Genomic DNA, 23,460 nt, shown 5'->3' on the forward strand with positions numbered 1-23,460 from the left:
TTACTTTTATCACCTTGAGCTATAGATAACAATAGAAAAGTCCATAAGAAATAAAATTAGATCTCCAAGCGAGTGTGTATGAAAAAAATACTTCTCTACTGCATTTTTCAAATTACAAACAAAATAATTTTTTTCATTTTGCATTATATTCTCCTTTTTCTAAAATAAGAATATAGAGTTTTTTTTTTTAAAAAAAAGGTCACACATATGACCTTATCAATTGGGATATTTTAATAATTAATGGAATTAATTATTTAAGTCATGGAAGGATAAAGATACAACATTCAAAAAAAAACAATTCTTCTGGGAGTAAGGACTGAGACAGCTGTTATTTTAAGCAACTATCTCAAAAGAATTTTCATCCAATAACAAACAGACACTACAGTCAGTGACAGGATGAGAAGAATAAAGACTTTATTAAGTTGATCCATCTATTAATCTCAATCCCTCAGATTTATTTTAAAGATAATGCAAAACTATAAGACAAAAAGGTTCAATACACATACAAAAACATAAAATTAGAAACAACCAAAGTCCTTTTATTGAGCAACTGCTTCATAAATCTGAAACTTTCTTATAAGTTCATAAAGATAGAGAGCAAAGTATAAAATGTTTGTCCTAACTGTAAGGGAAATACAATATGGTCACTATCTTTTCACTATACTTACATTAAATTCTGTAAAAACAATAAAAATGCAAATCAAAGAAAAATACATGCCTTTGAATCATTTACTGATTTTTTAAAACGTACCTTATGACATTGCCTTTAATTTGTTAACTTTTAATTTAAAAAGCTCAATGCCAAGTCAACTCCGGCCTTAGAATTAGAGTTCCCAAAGTACAAAAGTTTTATTAATTAGGTCAAAAGTAAATTTTTATAGACATCCTAGTAAACATGATAAAATGATAACAGAATGTCCTGCCCCCAATAATTAATAAAAGAATATATACACAAATGAGTGTAAATTTTAAGTCAAAATCTACCAACTACAATCAAACAAGAAACTGTTTAAACTAAAAATCTATTAACTTTAAAAAGCAATGGGCAGAAAGATGACTCTATACTACACAAAATGTCTCCTAGCATGATTATATTGTCTGGGACAAAGTAATGAGAAAGGTAAGTGAGCTAATAGGTTTTCTGTCTTATAAAAGGAATCCATAGCTAGGTAAGGAAGGAAAAGAAACACAAAATTTGAGCATTTACAGGATAGGAACCAGACTTGGCATTTTATCCTTATTATTAATCTTTATAACTTTATATGATGGTAAATTTCATTCCATCTTACATAGCTGAACCAAAATTCAGAAATACTAACATACTTTTCCAAACTCACAAGTTTATAAACTGCCAAGGAGGATTTAGGTTCAAGTCTACCTGATTCCAGGGCCAATGCTGGTTGTCTTCATGACAAGGAATGAAATATTCTAAGAGGCTTACTAATAGCAAGGGATAAGAGTGAAGGAAGGGAGCTGGGGTTGTGGCTCAGAGGTATTGTGCTTGCCTAGTATGTGTGAGGCACTGGGTTCAATTCTCAGCACCACATAAAAAAATAAAGATATTTAAAAAAAAAAAAGAATGAAGGAAGGAACTGGATAGCTAATGTTAGAGTAGATGTATAGATGTAGAAAGATTTTGAAGGACCCAGGCATTAATTAAAGAAGTTTTTCAGTGGAATAGTTAGAGCTGTCACTTTTTCAAACTCCTTTCATATCCATTACCTTATTATCTGAGGAACCACTTTCTCACTTTCTTTATTTAGTTTTTCACATAGCTTTTCAGAAGGTTATGAATTGCCTGCATTTTAGGGATTTAAATAGGCATAAATTCACTACTGAATCCAAGAGCAATTAACTGAACAAAAATGCTGGTGACTACACAGGCATAATTAGTCACTTCTGAAACTTACTTTCATATTCAGGTAACTACATTAAAATTTTAAATGATTTGTTATTTGTTTACCTTGTGTTACCCAGTCAATTTCCCATGTCTCTTTTCCCCCTATTTTTTCTAGCTGTCATCTACGGATAAACTAATACAAAGGCTTGATTATGTCAATTAAATAAATAAGAAGGATACTTCTGGCCACAGTAAACTGCAACTTCATTCCGGATTTTTCATAGTTTTAAAAAGGACACACTAAGTTCAAAACAGAGACCCATTATTTTATCCATTTGACCTTTATCTCCTCTTGTTACAACTTCATTTTTACTAAGATAAAGATCAAAGAAGTTGTGAAAGTTAGACACAAAAGGACACTATGAACATTAAATAATGCTATTAAGTGCAAATTCAAAGCGTGTTACTTTCTGATTTTTAATTTAAAGAACAGGGAGAGTACCAGCAGATAAAGAACCAGAAGCTATGTTAGGGTTTAGATGTGGTGTCCCCCAAAAGCTCATAGGTGAGACAATGAAAGAAATGACTGGGTTATGAGAGCCTTGACCCAATCAGTGATTTAATCCCCTGATTAGGATTAACTGAGTGGTAATTGAGATGATAGGGTGTGGGCTAAAGGAGGTGGGAACTAGGTGGGAAATGGCTTTGGGGTATATACTTGTATCTGGCGAGTAAAGTCTCTCTGTTTCCTGATCACCATGATATGAGCTGCTTCCCTGTCACACTCTCCAGCCATGATGAACTGACTCACCTTGAGCCCTGAGGAATGGAGCCTCTGTCAACCTCTGAAACTTCGAGCTCTCCAATAAACTTTTCCTCTATAATTGTGCTAGTTGGGTCTTTAAGTCACAGCATCGAGAAAGCTGACTAAACCAAGCTATCCTAAGCAAAACTGTAAAGATTTTTCCTTCCAAATATTACCATTTAGTTTAGGAACACAAGCTCAAATAACTGTGGGGCATCAAAACGTCATTAAAATGCAGAGAGCTAGGAAAAGATGCCGATACCAAACTGCATGAATAATGAGCAAACTTAACGCCTGAGTAGTTGCACTGCCTTTTCAAACAGCAAACAGACATTTTACAAACTCTGAGTGCTTGTAAAACATTCAACAATGTAACATTTCAGTTTATATGGTGCCTGATATAGCAAAGTTCCCTAAATTAAATGGGCAATCAGAATGACATTGGGAGCCAAGTGTGAAAGAGAAGAAAAACATAAGGAATATTAACATGGATGGATTATTGGTAGGCTGTGAACTCACTAATTATACATAGTAAATATGATTTACCAGTATACATTACCCAGCATCAAACTTGCTCTGTATATTAGACAATAAAATACCTAAACATCAAACATTTTATAAAGATGTGCATGCTTTGAAATTATAGTTTCAGAGAATCTCAGCCTCTGGATAGGAGTCCCTGTGTTACTCTTCTGCTAGTAAAAAAATATAACTTCTTTTTCCTTTTCCTCAAAACCATGTCCTTGTACTGGACTGACATGGGGACAAGAACTGGACTTTCGGTAACAAATTTGGCACCCCAGGTGGGACCCCAGAGCAGCTCCTGCTCCACCTTACTTTATTAGGCGTGACTCTCCAAGTAACCCCACTTCCATGCTGAGGATGCAAGGTGGCTGGAGAACTTGTTGACAGCCAGTTGCTGGAGAGTTAGGAGATGAATTGAGTTTGCCTTGGATCAAACCAGAGGAGCTATTCCTTTGAGTAAAGAGAGGGACTGAGGGATCATCCCAGTAGCTGCCAAAGCCCCTTTTGCTTCCTGGAACTCCCAGAAAAGCTGCCTGGGCTGTAGAAAAATGGGCAAAGAGCAGGGGGTGGGGGTGAAGGGGGTTGCTGCTGGCCACAAAGGATGTGGCAGTAGATTCTAGCACTGTTAGCTTATGACCTGAGGATAGGAATCATTTCCCCCTTTTAAGATCTGACACACCACTTAGCCAGAGAAGATCCATCACTGGGGCAAAGCAATTCTTGCCATAACAGTATCCCATCAAACTAAATGCACAGGGAAATTAACAGAATAAACTACTGCACCCAGAAAAGAAAAAACAGAAAGGTCAACACCTGTTTTGCTGGCAGCCTTTGCAAAGGGATCCTCAAGGAAAAAGCCTGCATATCAATACATCTAATGTAAGAAAAAGGCCCAAAGGAGCCTCTGGGTATAACTGACAGTGGGGAACATGCAGTTACTGGCATTGTGATAATGATAAGGGAGACAGGTCAGGCTCAAAAATATCCTGTGCTCCAACCCCTTGCATGCAACCTGGAATTGGTTGATCCTGGACTGTCCAACCCTCTCCTGGGATGAAATTTGTGTAAATTAATTCACAGATAACATTAATAAGCATTATTTCAGAATTTAAGAAAGGGTCCAAGGCTAGAAAAAATAAATGAAAGTTACAGTTATGGAAATATATTTCAATATGGAAAATCAGAAGATAAAAGAAATGTTTCTGGATGAGAACATATTTTGTCTGGTAAAGTAATATTTTTGTAAAATTCAAGATGAAAGAGAGGACAAAACTACAGATGTAAAAAAGTTGTGATGTCTAAGTAAGTCGCAGAAGGTTTGTGTAAGGTAAATCTCAAAAAGTTTTGTTCTGTGAGTAAATTGGCTATAATTACCACAAAGTTATTTGAACTTTAATGTACTGATATGAAGAAAAGTCTGAAATGTTTATCTGTTTTTATCTATCAATATAATTTTCTTTTATCTGTTAGGCTTTCATACTTGAGGAAACTAAGTCTAAAAGGAATTAGGATTTGTACCTGTTTTAAAGTCTTTTAAATGATTACTTTGTAAATGGTTAAAAATAAACAACTATTATTTGAGGTTATAACAATATAGGTGACACCCTAAATATATGCAACTAGATATATGTGTACATCTGAGAACTATATCTATCTGAGCCTTGTCTAAGTGTGATATAAAAGTTTATAAAATGAAAGTTTATCTAAGTTTACTGACAAGGTAACCAATAAGTGCAATTCTTTTATTCATTATATCTGACATAGAAGGGCCATAGTGTCATTGAAGACCTGACTTACTTCTGTTTGCTTTGACTAAGTCAATTTCTGGTCATTATTAATACTGTTTCCTAAATGTATAAGAGATTTAAGGCTATCTTTTGATTTTTGCTATTACTGCTAACCCATGCAGACCTATGATTATTTTTACCCTACACCATGGATTCTAAATTGTACTTCAAAAGTCAAGCCTAGGGCTAGGCACAGTGGCACACGCCTATAATCCCTGTGGTTGGGGAGGCTGAGACAGGAGGATTGAGTGTTCAAAGCCAGATTCAGCAATAGTGAGGCATTGAGCAACTCAGTGAGGCCCTTCAATGAATAAAATACAAAATAGAGCTGGGGGGATGTGGCTTAATGGCTAAGTGCTCCTGAGTTCGATTCCCAGTTCCAAATAAATAAATAAATAAATAAATAAATAAATGTATGTATGTATGTATTTAGTTAAGCGATAGTTTTCTTCAGATTTATACAGAAATGACAAATTTTGTAGGTACTTATTCATGTCATTTGATGTTTTATAGCTGGATAAAAGTAACCTGTTGTTGCTGGGCATGGTGGTGCTCGCCTGTAAACCCAGCGACTTAGGAGGCTGAGGCAGGAGAATGATGAGTTCAAAGCCAGCCTCAGCAATGGTGAGGTGCTGAGCAACTCAGTGAGACCCGATCTCTAAATAAAACACAAAATAAGGCTAGGGATGTGGCTTAGTGGTTGAATGCCCCTAAGTTCAATCCAAGTACCAAAAACAAAGATAACCTATTGTAAATAAGTTATATAAACAATGTTGTGTTCCTCTTTACACTGGATTAGAAATTTAAATGTATTTTTGGAAGACAATAAGGAAAGCCTGATTTGTTTAAAGGTGAAACTGTAAAACATGGAAGTATTTTGTTACTTTTTCCACAAAAAGAAAGTTAAAAGCTTTCTTAGCCTTTGTTTGATTTGTGTTTCAGATGTAATGTTGTACTGTATTATTTTTCCAAGAGTCCTGCCTTATAATAAGGCTCTGCCTCTTGCCTTACTCTATGTTAGAATGGCTACAAAATAGGCTCGACTTGAGCTCACTTAAAATTGTGTTTCAAAAGATAGATTTTATTGTAAAGATTACTCTGTGATCTCAAAAGAAACAAAGCATATAATACATAACTAAGTACAGGTTTAAGATTATAAAAATCATTTTTCTTGGGTCTAGCTATTACACAAACAGAATGTTTTTGCCCTGTTAATTTCATTTTGTATTTTCCTTATAAACTTTATAACCATTACTGTTTTGAAGAGGTACTACTTCTAATAAAACAACCTGAATTAATTTAAGATAATAAGCCAAGACAGATAGGACATAATGCTGACTTCCAGTATTAATACTGACCCCAATTAAATGAAAGGTGTAAAATTACAGATATTGAAATTATAATCTGTTACTCCCAGTTTAAGACTGGTGAAACTGGTCTCCTGGATGTTTAAAACTAAAAAATTGGAGACATAAGTCAAGGAAGTAAAAGAAACAAGGAAAAAGCAGCCAACATTTTGGCTCTTGTCCTTTTACATCAGCTAGGACCAAGAAAACTATAAGATCCCTCTCTGGGTCCTGCAACTCCGTGAGTCACCAATCTGTCGATCAGAAAGCTCAAAAGAACCCTAGTGCTCATCATAAAGCCAAACAGTGCACAACCAATGCAAAGATAAAGGTCACTAGAGAGGGAAATGTCTCTGACAGCTTCCATAATAAGCCACATATGGTAAGAGATCCTGACCCACCCTGACAGATGGCACTACTAGCAGAGAAAAGCTAAGGGAGCCAAGAGGCTTCACACATGTTCCCAAGAGTGAACTCTGAGGAATCTCAGCTGACTCTTTAACAGTAGCTAGGAACAAGGTCAGTTTTGACCAACTTGGTCTTAAACATCTGGCAGGAAAGCATAGCCTAAGCACAGTCCTACATGGATATTTAAAAGGAAAAACAATTGTTGGGGTTTTTTTTTTGTTTTTAATGCAACTTAAGATGTCTACTTGTGGCAGCCCTACCAAAAGTAAGTAAAGCTAAAGGTTATAAAGGAAGAGTTCTTGTGTGGGAGTATCTGATAACAATGATCACAAAGAACTCAAGTTTGTCCTGAGTTAATTTGAACCTGATCTCATAGACCTACAAATCTTCTTAACTGCCTATATTGATAAACTCTATCTGATTTCACTGATATAATTTTGAGGCTGAAATACTAATTGCTTTGTGCTAATTGTTTACAAAAAAGTAATGCTTTGCTTTGTTTACTGTTGCCTTAGCATGATCCCTGCCCTACGTATGTCTTGTCCTGTCATCTGCCACTTTGGACCTCTGGACTGCCCTGATGTTGAATACCCTTAACTATCCACACTCCACCTGATAAGAGAATAGGACTTTGAGTTATTTCCCCCAACTTCACCCTCTTTTAGCAGGAAGCAGCTAAGAGATGTCATTGCCCATTTTTTCATAGAAATGGAATTTAGAAATTGACGGTGGAGAAATGTAACAAAGGTCTACTTTATGCTCTGAATATAGCCCTTGCTGCTCTGCCACTGCAACTTATTTTTTAAGTGGACAAGTTTCTTTCTCCTCTCCCAACTCCTCCTTAATCTCTCCCCAGTCCCTAACCTCAGAAGACACATGACTACCTTTCTTCCCCATCCTAGGCAGATTCATCTGTCCTTAACTACCCACCCACCTTAGGAAAAAAGTAATTCAGACTTTGGGGATGCCACCAGAAGAGCTCAGAAAAGACTCTCCCCCAAATTAAAAAGTGAATTATAACTCCTGGACAGAACATCTGAAATGTAGCCTTTAAATCAGTTCTTTACAAGCTCTCTGCTCCCCTTTATGGGCAAAATCACAGCCTCTGGGATAGGAATCCACTGTGGTTTCTTCTTTGCTAGCAAAGCAATAAAATCCAACCCCCCCATAAAACCCATAAAAAAGAAAAAGAATTATAGTTTAATTTTTCTATTGTTTTGGCCCAGTAGAATACAACATGGTAATAAAGAAATAATATTTACAATATTATAGAGAAAATTAACAGGGTTTTTTGAACAAAAGAACACAGTACTTAAAGAGTACATATAGTTTGGTTCTATTAATATCAAAATAGGGCTTCCACTTTCACTTAGTACATGGGGGTGGAAAGAAAGTTGCAATGAAGATCATTCCTATATAACAACTTGGAAATAGGAATCATAACCTTTTTGAGCCCATCAGAGTAAGACAACTAAATAAACCAAATAGAGACAAGCACTTCCAAAGAAACACAGGACATTTGAATAGTCTTGATGAGGCCAAGGCATACGCAAAAGAGGTAGCCACCATAAAAAGAAGCAATTAACTAAAATTTTAATGATGTTTAAAAGCCAAATGTGGATTAGCATATCAGAAGAGCAATGTCTTCTCCACGGACCTTAACGTAGTGTTTAAGAGGAAGGTACCCCTCTCCATGGTGCAGGCATACAGGACATGATCAGAGGCTACCCAGGGACAAATATATAGTTCCTTGTTTTCCTATATCCTTAAAACTGCTGAGAAAGAGACGGCAGATCACATAAGATTCACTGCATCTGCAGAAAACAGAATGGAATGTGAGAAATGTTCACTTGGTCCATTTATGTAAGGGCAAAGTAAAGACATATGAATCTCATTATGACAACAATGGTTAGAATAGAGCAGTGGTTCAACACTATATCAGAAGCCCTGGAGGACTTCCTCAAAACAAATTACTGGTTTTATCCCCAGTTTCTGAGTCAATGTCTAAGGTAGGGCCTTAGAGAATGAATTTCTAACAAGTTCCCAGCAGCAAATGCTGCTGATCTGGATTCACATGTTAAGAACTCCTGGGCCAGGGATTAACTCCACTGGAGGAAATTAGCCAAAAGGGGTTGAATGAGGTGTTGGTAAGAATCCATAACTTGAGCAGGATGGCACAAAATTCATCAGGAGGTATACCACTGAAGAATTATGCACTGTACTGTATGTAATTTATACCACAATATCTCTAAAAAAGGTTCTCTAAAAAATTAAAAATCTTCATGTTGTTTATAATAATCTTATCAATACTAAAAATAAATCTCATTATTCTGACAACTTAACCTACAAAGTGATAAAAATTAAGCATCAATCCTGCCTTTATTGTATTTCAAGGTAATCAAATAGTTGTGATGGGGCTAGGAATGTGACTCAGTGGTAGAAGTTTGTCTAGTATGTTCAAGTACCTAGATTCAATCATCAGTACCATAAAAAATTTAAAAAAAGAAAAATGGTGATGAAAATTTTTCTTTATAGAATAATCACAACTGGTAAGTGCAGGAAAACAGACTCACAAAATAAAAAATATCATCATTTTGCACACCCTAGTGAATACATCCAAGTAGCAATCATCAATTACTGCCAAATCCATTAGATAAAAAGACTAAAGCTAAATCTTCCTCAACAAAAAAAAATAAGAAAGGAATATTATAAAGTTTAAGAAATACATAAGCCTTAGTGCAATAACACACACCTATAATCCCAGCTAGTCAGGAGGTGGAAGCGGGAAGATCCCAAGTTCAATGAGAGAGAGAGAGAGAGAGAGAGAGAGAAAGAATCAAACAAACACAATGTGTGTTCTTTATATATGGATCCTAATTTGAACAAATTGCCAATAATAAGACTTTTTTTGAGACAATTCAAAAAAATTGAATATGTAATAGGAACAGGACCATACCAAGGATTGGGGAGGAATGAAGAGTAATAAGTATAATTTTCCCACTTTTTAAAAATGAAGTCTGTTTTATTTTAGAACTATACATACCAAAGCAATTAAATAGGAAATTACAGGGGCTAGGGTTGTAGCTCAGCGGTAGAGTGCTTGCCTAGCATATGCGAGACCCTGGGTTCGATCCTCTGCACCATATAAAAATAAATAAAATAAAGGTATTGTGTCCAACTACAACTAAAAAGTAAAATATTTTAAAAAATAAAAATTGTTAGAATTTTCCTGATTTACTCCATTAAATATCAAAAACTCCTTCAAAAATAAGGAGATTTGAGTGACAAAGCTGATAACTGTTAAAAGCTAAGTGACAGATACACTAGAGGTTAATCCATACTGCTTTTTTCTATTCATTATGATTTTCAGAGTCCGTATATAATTTTCATTTTAAAAAGTAAGTTCCTACTAAGAATGCTTTCATCAGAAGAAGCAATACACTACTAACACATTCTACATTATCTTCCTCCTCTTAGCATTCATTTTCATCTCTCTCTCTCTCCCTCCCTCGCTGCTCCCTCCCTCTCCCCTTCTGTCTCTAACTTTGGAGGTGGTAAAGAAAAAGGGTTTAAGGGCTAAAGGAGTTGTGTGGTTGCTCAGGTTTGGAATCTCATACTCACCACCTTCCTGGTACTATGGCTTAAAACAAGTTATTTGGTCTCTCACTAAATCTGTTTTCTTATCTATAACTGAGGACACATAAGAGTTCCCAGTCATTGCTTTTAAGATGCACTATTTAGACATGTACAAGGGATATTTGGTGAAAACACTACCAACAAGTATATCAAGGTCAATGGGTATCCTTGACCTTTGAGAGACCGACCCCAATTGAAGAATAGAGAAAACTCAAAGATGATACAAAGGCTGTGTCACTGATTATTTTGTAGTATATCACAGTAGAAAATTTTAAAAGTTAGTATTTAAGAACAACAAAACGTTCCCCTCAAAGTGGCCAGGTCACAATGCCATATACCTAGACAAGTCACCATGTGATGGATTTCCAGTTTTATGTCAGCTTGCCACAGGGCTTAACACCCGCAGTTTGTTTTTTGTTTTTTTATTTTGGTACTGGGGTTTGAACCTAGGGGTGCTTTACCATTAAGCTACATCCCCAGTCCTTTTTATTTTTTAGAGACAGAATCTCACTAAGTTGCTAAGGGTCTTGCTAAGTTGCTGAGGCTGGTCTTGAACTTGTGATACTCCTAGCTCACAGCCATGTACTACTACACCCTATATAAGCTTTACAAGAACAACATTTAAAAGTTAAAATACTAAATTACAAAGCTCATATTTTAATATTAATCTCAACTATTACTTCACAACAAATGTTTAAACATATAAGTCAACCAGGCAAGATTGGGGAACAAATTGTGCTTATAATCAAATACTAATATTTAGAATTCAATATACACATGGTGCTGAAACTATACTAGCATCAAATATACTCTTTTTCTGATGATTTGAAATGTACCTCAAAATCATTACAGTAACTGTCTCAGCATCACTAATGACTCAATTATTTCACTGAAAAACTGATTAGATATTTATTTCCAGCTCAAAGAACAGCTTGTCTAGAGTCCCCCATTCTTACAGAATTTTGAGAAAAGAAGGAAAATTCATTCTGTCCTGGGCCCTTCAGTGTTGCAGGTATCCCAGGAGCAGATAAATCAGATTCCCCACCAATTCTACAATTATATAAAGTATTATTAGTCCATTTAAAAATGTAGTCTATTTTATATGGGGGGGAGGGGGTTTCCACCTGTGTTGAGAGTTAGATGTTTCCATAGCCTTGAATGAGTAAGAGTGGAAAAAGGTTACAGGGGTTTTTCTGAAGTACAAAATAAGCAAAGCAAATCAGGGTCCCAGAACCATAGGAGACCACAAATTCCAGGGTTCACAGGTCCCACATACAGAATCGACTCTATTCACTTTCGATTCATAAGCTTTTATATCATGAATAAAACAACCAAAATAAATGTTTCAGCAACACCTTCCACCAAAGAAAGATATTAGCAATTATTTACAAAAATACTTATGAACAGCCTTTCAGAAGTTAAATTATTTATAAGTAAATAAGTGTTTGTCCCTGAATAGAGTAGACGTAAGGGTAGCAGATGGAGATGGAAGAAGCAATCACATCACATGTGTATTTTAATTTAGACAAAGTAAGATTACTCTTCAAAAGGAAACATTAATGATGTAAGTGATTCTCCTCACCTTTCATTCAGTAAGATTAAATTACAAGGAGCTGGGGTTGTAGCTCAGTGGTAGAGCACTTACCTAGCACGTGTGAGGCACTGGGTTCGATCCTCAGCACCACAAAAAAATAAATAGATGAAACAAAGGTTTTGTGTCCGTCTACAGCTTAAATAAATAAATAACAAATCGAATATATGAGGGAAGATCTGAATCTTCTCTCAGTAACTCTGTACAGGCCTGTCATAGCATAAGTACACTATCAAAAGTAAGATAATATTATTTGAGCAACTATACAAACTGGCACTCAATGAAAGCTGAAAGAAAAACTGACCAAGTTAAACTTAGATTACTAGCTGAATAGTCAAGGATAGTTTTGACTATACATGGTTTTTAACCTCCATGCTAGGTGTAGAACCTAACCTCAGACAAAATATCCCATTTTGTAGTAATAATTTTTTTTAAGTATCAGTGACGGGACCCAGGGTCTTACATATACTAGGATATAGCTCTACCACAGAGCTATATCCTCACCCACTTTTTGAATCTTATTTTGAGACACATCTCACTAACTTGCTCAGGCTGACCTTGAAGTTGCAATCCTCCTACCTCATTCTCCTGAATAACTGGAATTACAGCTGCTGTGCCCAGCTTCCCTATCTTGTGGTTATTTATATGTCCTACAAATCATTGGATACAGGGGAAACAAAACTCAAGAAGTACGTCCTTGATTAAATCTAAAGGGCTAAATTCCAATTAATGAGAAAGAGAAGAAAACCTATGTTGAAAATAGAAGGAAAGAACCCATACCTAAAAACATGCATTAAACCACATTCTCTTCTCCAACAAAATTATTACTATATGCTCTCCATAACACCATTATAAAGTTACCCATAACACCATTTATTTGTTTACTAAGTATTTAGTAAACACTGGGCCAGTCACTGTATAAAATATAGACAAGAACCTTGTACTCACATTATTAATGGTCCTGCAGAGATTAGACATTAAAACACACATGAAAATATAATTAATATTATAAAAAGAAGGTATGAGGACATACAGTAAATACAAAGTCCAATGGGGGAAAAAGAGGCCAGGAAATTTTCAAGCGATATTCTAGCTAATCATCAGCCTAAGATTATTACACTAATTACTTATAAAGGCTTACATCTGACTTGTTGAGGAGTTGTGGGACTCGTATACTATCTCTAGTACCCGGAATGCATAATCCTTCATTATTCTCACATTCTGCATAGCATCAAGCTACTTTTATAGAAGTCAAGCCCACCACTCTAGGTTGTAGGCTCCTGTTTCATTTCAACATGCCAAGAAATACTCCACAGATCCCTCAAGAATTGTGTTCCCTCTACTGTACACTAATGTCCTTAAGAACAGTTTATGGGACTTTCTTCCAACTATTTCCTCACTCAAGGACATATCCTGGCACATACTGGTATTTTACAAATGTACAGTAAAGTGAAGAATACCTCTTAATATCTTTTTGCTGAGAATTTTATTAATTTTTACTTTAAAGCTACTATATCCACATGTATGCACACACATACATACACACAAAAAAAAGCCTAACACAATTGGCAATATATTTCAAATAATATCTGAGATCCTACAGAACTGGCTTATAGACTCCTGTTTATCAGTTTCTGTTTACCTAAGTAAAACAAGCACCAATTCATGATACTGATTTTTTTCCCACCTCTCCAGAAATCACATTGGGTTATTAACCCTAATAAAGAAAACAATCTCTCTGTGAAAGCTTCCTTCCTGCTTAATAATTTATTCTAATCTTAATCTCAATTTCCACTCATATCTACGGTACCAAATTTCCATTTTTCTGAGAAGAAACTTAAAACTTTTGGCATAAAACATTATTGAAAAAAATACTAAATTACAAGAGAAATGGAGTATGACACAATCTTAGGCTCAGTATTATTATGATCTCTAAATGCTAACTACCTGTGTGATTTCATTAAAGTATTTTAGATACTGACTCATACAATTCTTAATAGAAACTAGGACACCCATATTTTAACATTTTTAATTAGTAAAACCCCTCAAACTAGTTAAAAGAAATTAATCCCAAGAGTACTGCCACTGAGAATCTTCTCAATTTATTAAATATCAAATCAACTAAAGTTAGGTGCAGAACAATAAAATGTAAGTTTGGTTTAGTTTTGCAATGACTAGGGGAGAGACTAATCAAATTTAATAGTGTAAAATATTCAAGAATTTATTTGTGGAGCACAAAATTAGAAAACTTGTTTCTTCTGAAAAAGTAAAAGTTGTATATTACAGAGAAAACATTTAAGAATTACTCAAAGCAAATGTAGAGCTTGTTTCTTTTTTTTTCCTTTATTTTTATTGGTTGTTCACAACATTACAAAGCTCTTGACATATCATATTTCATACATTAGATTGAAGTGGGTTATGAACTCCCAATTTTACCCCAAATGCAGATTGCAGAATCACTTGGATTACACATCCACAATTTTACATAATGCCCTATTAGTGACTGTTGTATTCTGCTACCTTTCCTATCCCCTACTATCCCCCCCTCCCCTTCCCTCACATCTTCTCTCTCTATCTCATCTACTGTAATTCATTTCTCTCCTTGTTTATTTTCCCATTCCCCTCACAACCTTTTATATGTAATTTTGTATAGCAATGAGGGTCTCCCTTCATTTCCATGCAATTTCCCTTTTCTCTTCCTTTCCCTCCCATCTCATGTCTCTGTTTAATGTTAATCTTTTCTTCCTGCTCTTCCTCCCTGCTCTGTTCATAGTTGCTCTCATTATATCAAAGAAGATATTTGGTATTTGTTTTTTAGGGATTGGCTAGCTTCACTAAGCATAATCTGCTCTAGTGCCATCCATTTCCCTGCAAATTCCATGATTTTGTCATTTTTTTAGTGCTGCGTAATATTCCATGGTGTATAAATGCCACATTTTTTTTTTATCCATTCATCTATTGAAGGGCATCTGGGTTGGTTCCACAGTCTAGCTATTGTGAATTGTGCTGCTATAAACACCGATGTGGCAGTATCCCTGTAGCATGCTCTTTTAAGGTCTTCAGGAAATAGACGGAGAAGGGCAATAGCAGGGTCAAATGGTGGTTCCATTCCCAGCTTTCCTAGGAATCTCCATACTGCTTTCCAAATTGGTCATACCAATTTGCAGTCCCACCAGCAATGTACAAGTGTACCCTTTTCTCCACATCCTCGCCAGCACTTGTTGTTGTTTGACTTCATAGTGGCTGCCAATCTTACTGCAGTGAGATGGTATCTTAGGGTGGTTTTGATTTGCATTTCTCTGACTGCTAGAGATGGTGAGCATAAAGGGGCTAAAAGCATACAATGGAGGAAGGATAGCATCTTCAACAAATGGTGTTGGGAAAACTGGAAATCCATATGCAACAAAATGAAACTGAATCCCTTTCTCTCACCATGCACAAAAGTTAACTCAAAATGGATCAAGGACCTTGGTATCAAATCAGAGACTCTGCGTCTGATAGAAGAAAAAGTTAGCTCCGATCTACATATTGTGGGGTCGGGCTCCAAATTCCTTAATAGGACACCCATAGCACAAGAGTTAATAACAAGAATCAACAAATGGGACTTACTTAAACTAAAAAGTTTTTTCTCAGCAAAGAAACAATAAGAGAGGTAAATAGGGAGCCTACATCATGGGAACAAATCTTTACTCCTCACACTTCAGATAGAGCCCTAATATCCAGAGTATATAAAGAACTCAAAAAATTAGACAATAAGATAACAAATAACCCAATCAACAAATGGGACAAGGACCTGAACAGACACTTCTCAGAGGAGGATATACAATCAATCAACAAGTACATAAAAAAATGCTCACCATCTCGAGCTTGTTTCAATTAAAAAAAAAAAAAAACCCTAAGAAGAATCAATTTCCTGAAGAAATGGACACTTCAGGGAAGCTTTTAGAAGCGTTTAAGGAAAGGCAGGTTAGTGAAGGGACAGAAACCTAAAGAAAATGCTGAGTTTAACTTAATAAACCAAAAAATGTACCTACCAAACAAAGCACGAAAAAATAGAATGGAAAAAAATGATATTACCAGAGTCCCCTAAAGAATTGGAAATAAACAATACATAAGTTGTGGTTTTCCTAAAAACACCACAATAAGAGGAAAAAAGCACTGCTAAGTAATGAGTATTATTGTTTAAAATAACTCTTCAGGGCTGGGGTTGTGACTCAGCAATAGGTAGCTGGTGCCAGGCGCTGGGTTCGCACCACATAAAAATAAATAAATAAAATAAAGGTATTGGGTCCAACTACCACTAAAAAATAAAAATTTAAAATAAATTTAAAAAACTAAAATAACTCTTCATATGAACATAGCTAAATACAAGAAAATGGAATAGGGAAAGGAAACCAATCAACTACCACCAAAAAAAAAAAAACTGTTAAAGTTTCTTATACATTAAGCCTTAAAAAATACTGTCACCACGTCAAGATGTTAGAGGTGACTAAAAAATCAACCGAGGAAAATAAAAAATAATGTTCTAAATAGATGACATAAAAACACTAGAAGTATAACTGGATGGTATAGGCAGATACTATTATAAACAGACTGAGGAAAAAACATTAGAGGTAGAGCTTCCCAATTGAAAGCCAGTCAGCCCTGATCATTAAAAGGAAATTAAGAAACAAACACAAATTTTATAAATAAATGAGTTGATAAACAATTAGACTATAAAATGGTGAACTTTATTGTACAGACTCCATCTTCTCATGTGAAACAATTCCATTTGTGTGTGACAAATGAACTAGGTAAGTCATATTCCTTGGACCTTAGAGACAGAGTAAGATACTTGCCTGGAATGGTTTTTTAAAACCTTTAATAGGCTAGGGATGCAGCTCTGTGGTAGAGTGCTTGCCTAGTATGCATGAGGCCCTGAATTTGATCCCCAGCACTATAAAAAGTTGAACTAAAATTAATTTTTTTTAAATATAAAACCTTAAACAGTATCATATGTTGCAGTCTGTTTATGGCTCCACAAAATTTGATTGTTGAAACCCCAATGCAATTATTATCAAGGGGTGAGAAGTTTAGGAGGTGAATGGGTCATGAGGCAAAATCTTCATGAATGATAAGTGCCTTTATAAAATAGGCCCAAGGGAACTGATTTTTCCCCATCTACCATTTGAGTACAGTTAAAGGTCTCTGAAGAAAAGAGCCCTCACCAGACAGCAAACCTGCTGGTGCCCTCATCTTAAAATTACAGCCCCCAGAACTGCAAACAGTAAGAGAGAGAGACAGAGAAAGAGAGAGAGAGAGTGTGTGTGAGAGTGAGTGTGTGTGTGTGTGTCTGTTTGCAGTGCTGGTATCAAATCAAGAGCCTCACTCAAGCCAGGCAAGTGCTCTACCACTGAATATTCACTGGAGAAAAGATAGCCTATTCAACAAATGGTCTGGCAAAACTGGAAATCCATATGTAGCAAGATGAAATTAAACCTCTATCTCTCACCCTGCACAAAAGCCAACTCAAAGAGGATCAAAGTCTTAGGCACTAGAACAGAGACCCTGCGCCTAACCAAAGAAAAAAATAGGCCCAAATCTTTACCATGTCAGCCTAGGATCTGACTTCCTTAACAAGACTCTTAAAGTGTAAGAAGTAAAATCAAGAATCAATAAATGGGATGAATTCAAATTTAAAAGATTCTTCTCCGCAAAGGAAACAATCAATAAATAACGTGAGGAGAGAGCCTACAGGTTGGGAAAAAATCTTTTTATCACATGCACCTCCAGTAAAGCTTAATCTATCTATTGGTTCCTTAAAATTAATTTTGCATACTCTAAAGCAATCTTGTCCCACTTAATAATGGGGCGTATTCTTGCTACAAATAGGAATAAAATAGAAAATATCTCAAGGCATAATATATAGTGAGGGCAAATGTTTCATAACACTTGTTTCAGTTATATGTCTACTTTGTGTGTGCACTGTATAAAATATATTTCTATTGACAGTCACTACAGTTAAAAAAAAAAAAAGCTTGAAGAGCACAACATCATAATATGAAATTTGGAAATTTTCCCACATGAAGTGATCAAAAAGCACCTGAGATTCCAGAACCACACAGGGTGCATCAAAGCATGTTTGCAAGTATGGTAGGTAGGACTCTGCTCTTCTGCTCTCTTGCAAACACAACTCTCCATAGAGTCACTTGGTTAACTACAGTAAAAACAGAAACAGCTGGCAGTCTACTGATAAAGACTAATTGCTGTTCTATCAAGAGGTCTTTCCAAAATGAGGCTCTTTTTTAACATCTTCAGCTCTTAAGATTTAAATGCACATTGGAAAAATTTTCTTGTGCAAATTGTCTAAGAAACTTTTTCTGCATAGGTACTGCTTGAAATATAAAGACCCAACCACAAACTTGCTTCTCCAAAACCCGCTAGCCTGAGCTGACACTGCCACCTTTTGGCAAGTGCAAAGAACTGTTCATCTTTGTGGCTTTGTTCATATACCTCCACTCTTTACCTACCTTCAGGATTTAGCCTCTTAGCCTCAAAAGGATTGTACACAATGTCACCACTTTGCCTGCCTTTGCTCTTAAGAATAATGTCACTGGTGTTTCATGCCATGTCTCTCCTCACTCAAGAAAGCTTCCTGACACTTGGAATTCCTCAGTACTACCCAAAGTTACTACTACTCTGGACTCATTATCTAGAGCTGTCCTAAGTTTCAACCCCATCTAGAGAAAGACAGTCAGCCAAGTTCAACTACAAGTCCTTGTACAACAGTGACCTGGGAGCCTCTAACCATCCTCTTTAGCCCTCTCCAATCATAAACAGGAGAATACAAAGCACAATGTCTCTTACTCAGCTGGGTACTCTGTTTATATCCTTGATGTTAATTCTCCCAGCTCCCTCTAGATTTCCCCAACTTCTGCGTTACAGTGCACCTGACAATATGCAAAAATTCTCAAACCCATCCTGCCCTCTTCAACACTGTCTCATTTCTTGATTAAGAATCTTTATCATCTCTAACCAGTATTCCAGCCCAAGCCACCTTAATTCCCTTTGATCCATTCTTTAAACTTTTCCCAAATATTCAAAATTATAAGTCTGATCACATCACTGTTACACTTAAAATCACCGTGTGGCTTCCCAAGGTATAAATGCCTTACACCACAACTAATAGCAGCCACTGATATTCACTGAGTAGTTGTGTGTCATGTTCATCTATTACCTCACTTAAATCTCACAATCCTATATAGTGATTTTTTTAATTTTTATTTTGTAGATTTAAGGAAATCGAAACTTGAAGAAACACATCTTCTGCCCAAACAGAGCTAGTAAGGGCAACTAAGATTACAATAGCCTTTGAAATCTGGTTTGGGGTCTCCTTTTTAGCCACTCACCACCACCACTACCCAACAAACCTGCCTTTCAACCACACCAAACACTAAAGGACCGCTGACCATCTGATGCCCTTTCAGAACTCCTTACCAAAACACACACACTGTTCTCTTGGTTCAAGGTATCCTTTACCCGCCTTGAGAATTCTCTCTAAATCCTTTTTTCTTTCTTTTCCACCCAGTGGGAAGATTAATGTAAACCAAACAGATACAGGCATTCTACTCTGTACTTCAAAACACTATAATACAAAGTGCACACATAGATTTCCCAAACTACCATACAGGTGAGAATCTAGAACACAGAAGGATTAGTATACGGTTAAAGTACTACCTCTTAAGGTGATTAACCCAAAACTATTTTGCCTTTGGCATTCCTAATACGAAGTACAACCAATAAGCATTTATATAGAATAATGAGGATCAGGCAGAAGAATTAGTGTAAAGGGATGTTTTATGATAGTCTACTCAGAATATTAGATTTAAGTCTAAGAGAATGAAGAGTGAACAGAACATCAGTAATATTTAAAAAATAATGGAAAATACAGAACACAAATTAGGATGACTCCCAGGTTTATAGTTTGGGTAGCTGAATTACTGGCACCATCATTTACCAAGACACAAAAATGAGGTAAATACATAAATTTTGTATTTGTTCTTTCTCAGTAAAGAAAGCTGAGAAAGAACAAGTACAAAAGAGAAACAGGAATGAATGATACCTTGGAAGGAAAATGAAGAAAAGGTGTTTAAAACTTAGGGATGAGCTGTTCATGACACCACACATCTATACTCCTGGAGACGGGAGGCTGAGGCAGGGTGAGTGAAAGTTTAAGGTAGGTTCCGCAACTTTAGCAAGACTTTTAGGAACTCAGAAAGACTCTAACTCAAATTTTTAAAAAATTAAAAGGGTTCATGTAGTAAAGTGCCCCTGGGTTCAATCACCAATACTGCAAGAAAACAAACCAACCATAGGCATGATCACATAGAAGGTTCATAGTAGACTTAACAATTAGGAACTATGTCAAAGGGCAGATACAATTTCAGTAAATAAGTAGAGAAAATATGAGTAAAACATTGTTGGGGTAGGGAGGATGACTCAAACAATCAAGAAAAAAAGGAAGAGTGCAAAATATGTTTGAAATTGAGAAGAATTTTATTGGATGGACGATCATGTAGCAGAACACAGAAATTAGAAGTCTAAGTTAAAGATTCTGAATTCCAGATTTTATTTTTGGAATTTATTCTCTGAATAGAGTAAAGACATACAGCTTTTTTTTTTCTTTTTTAAGACAACTATTCTGAGAACAAGGTATAGGATGAATTGGAATGATAAGGAGTTAAGGCAGGAGAAGCTATTAGGAGGCCTTTAAATGACCTAAACATAATAATGAAGACCAGAAAGAGAATGGTGGCAGCCAAAATAAAATTAAAGGGATACATGAAAGCAAGAACTTTCACCCCAAGATATCTATGATATAGTGATAAAAGAAATATACATTTGGTTTCTACCCAATTCTAGGCAGAGAGCTCCTAAAATCCTTGGAATCTCCAGAGTGATAAGTGTCTCCTGTATGATAATGAAATGATTGGTAGCTAGGTATCCCAGCTACCAATCTGATGGCTTCAAGATAGGGACTGGTCAACAAAATGACCAAGGAAAGGTTAGAGGGTTGAGAGTTTCAGCCCTACCCCCAACCCTCAGGGAGGGAAGAAGGGATGAAGGTAAAACAAATCACTGTGACCACTGATGTAATCAATCAGAGCCACATTATGATGCCTCTATAAAAACCCAAAGGACAGGGTTCAGAGAGCATCTGGATTGCTGAACATGTGGAGGTGCCTGAAAAGTAACACATCAAATAGGGTGTAAAACTCAGTGCCCCTTCCCACATACCTTGCCCTATTCATCTCTTTCATCCAACTATTCAATTAAATCCTTTGCAGTAGTCTTTATAATAAATCAGTAAACCTAAGTGGTTCCCAGAGTTCTGTGAAATACTACAGCAAATTAATTGAACCCAAGGACAGAGTTATATGAACCCTGATTTATAGCCAGTCAGTCATCAGTACAGGTCATAATCTGGAGTTTGCCACTGGCATCTGAAGTTGTGGCAGTCTTAGAGGACTCAGCCTTTATCCTACAGGATCTGATGCTACTTCAGGTAGACAGTGGCAGACATAAGATAAACTATAGGAGATTCATTGTCAGAAGTGTGGTGTTGAGTGGTATATAAGAACTTTGGATTTCTTCCTATCTATTAATACTGACCCAGATATTCCACTATTACTGTATTACTATGCCCATTACACTGCAACATAATCATTTTACAGACTGTGATCTTCTCTTATTCAGCCTCTCATTGCTAATACTAACAAGTCAGGAACATGGGAAACAGCCAAAAAAGGGTCTATTGAATTATAAAAGAACTTATGAATTGACGAAATATAGAAGTGAGACAAAGATTTCAGAGAAACCTGAGTAACTCACAAGTAGAGGTAGAGAAAACACTGTGGAGAAGTTAGGAGTGGGATCAAGCTTAAGGAATGAGTTTTAAGACATGCTGTTTTGTGTGGAGGGTAGCTAAGGACAACATACAAATAGAAATGTCAGGGGAAAAAAATACTGGTGAGGAAAAATCCAGACAAAAATAAAGACTTGGGAAATATAATAAATTATCAGCAAATCTTATTATTTGCTAATGAGAATAAATATTCAATAAATTTCCTAAGATTCTTTGTGGTATGACTCTGTCTGTAGGAATGTTATTTGATTGCTCATGTGTATATCCTGTACAAATTGAAGGACGTAAATACCCAATCAAATGGGTCAATCAAAACTGGGTCAACAATAAGTAACTATTCGCTTGACTCAATCATTCATTCAACAAAAATTTACAGGGTAAGGAAATCCAGCCATGAAAGCAAACTAAAATATAGTAAATATGGAAAATGTCACAGGAACACAAACAGAGAATATAAGGAGGAATGAGTAAAAGAGCTAGGACAAAAAAATGCCCACAAGCTTTGCTAGAAGAGGAAACACAAAAAAGATAAACTGATTTAATGAGATAACTAAGATGATGAGTGAATTCTAGGGGAAAAAAAGCATTATATGTGCAAAACAAGACATGCACAGTTTCTCATCTTCATGAAACCATAGCAAAAGATGATGGCAAGGCAGCTCATGGCGGACTTCCTATACACTGATAAGGAATTTAACCTTTATCCTATAGTCCTACAATAAAAAACACTGATAAAAAAAAAATCAGATACACGTTAGAATCCCTGAAAAAGCAATCCATATTCCCTAAGCAGAATGCTTGTAGGAATAGGTGGATAAGAGGGGAAAAAAAAGGGGGGGGGGACTAACTTCTGTAGACAACAGGAACTTTTTCAGCAATAATAGAACCTGACAAGATCTATCTTTCAGAAGTCTAGCCACAGATCTGAGGCTAGGGGAAGAAAATGTGGAAAGAGATGAAAGAAGAGGATTAAGAAACAATTGCAAAGATGTTACAGCCCAAAAGGTAGACTACTATTTACTCAAAAATGAACCACAGAAAGAGGCACATAAAGTGCTGCAACTAATATGTGCTTTCACCATTTTCTGAATTTACATCATATATCAACTCAATCATAAGCAATTACAGTAAAATTGTGGTCAAGTATAATAGAAAAAAAGAAGGGGGTGATGAAAAGTAGCTATAAAAATTTCCCTAAAAAGCAGTTCATACAAACTTCAAATAAAAGTTTTTTTAAGGATTTTAATTTCTATTTAAAAAAAAGAAAAGGATTTCATAAAACTACCATATTGACAGATTACCATATCAAGGTATCTAATAAAGCTGATTATTCCTTCTTTCTTAACACAGTTCACTTGACTTCATGGATACAACTTACTCTTAATTCTTCTCCTTCATACTGTACTTCTTATTCTCCTTTGCTAGTGTCTCAGCCTCTCTCTGCAAACAGTATAGGTTTTCAAGGGAAGTTTTCGGACTTCTCCTGACACACTCCCTAAACTATCTTACTTAGTTTTCATGACACTGAAGTGCCATATGCCAATCACCAGAAATTTATGTCTCCAGTCCAGACTTCTGCCCTGAACTGCAGACTAATGTATATCTAGCTGTCTATACA

General features: G+C 35.8%; 1 protein-coding gene across 5 annotated transcripts in view; it reads right to left on the reverse strand.

The window, feature by feature from the left end:
* Ccser2 (coiled-coil serine rich protein 2) overlaps positions 1-23,460 on the reverse strand; it is a 142,368-nt gene that overhangs the window by 112,458 nt on the left and 6,450 nt on the right. The window lies entirely within an intron of this gene.

This window comes from Ictidomys tridecemlineatus, chromosome 1, assembly GCF_052094955.1.
Source record: "Ictidomys tridecemlineatus isolate mIctTri1 chromosome 1, mIctTri1.hap1, whole genome shotgun sequence".
Taxonomy (NCBI): Eukaryota; Metazoa; Chordata; class Mammalia; order Rodentia; family Sciuridae; genus Ictidomys; species Ictidomys tridecemlineatus.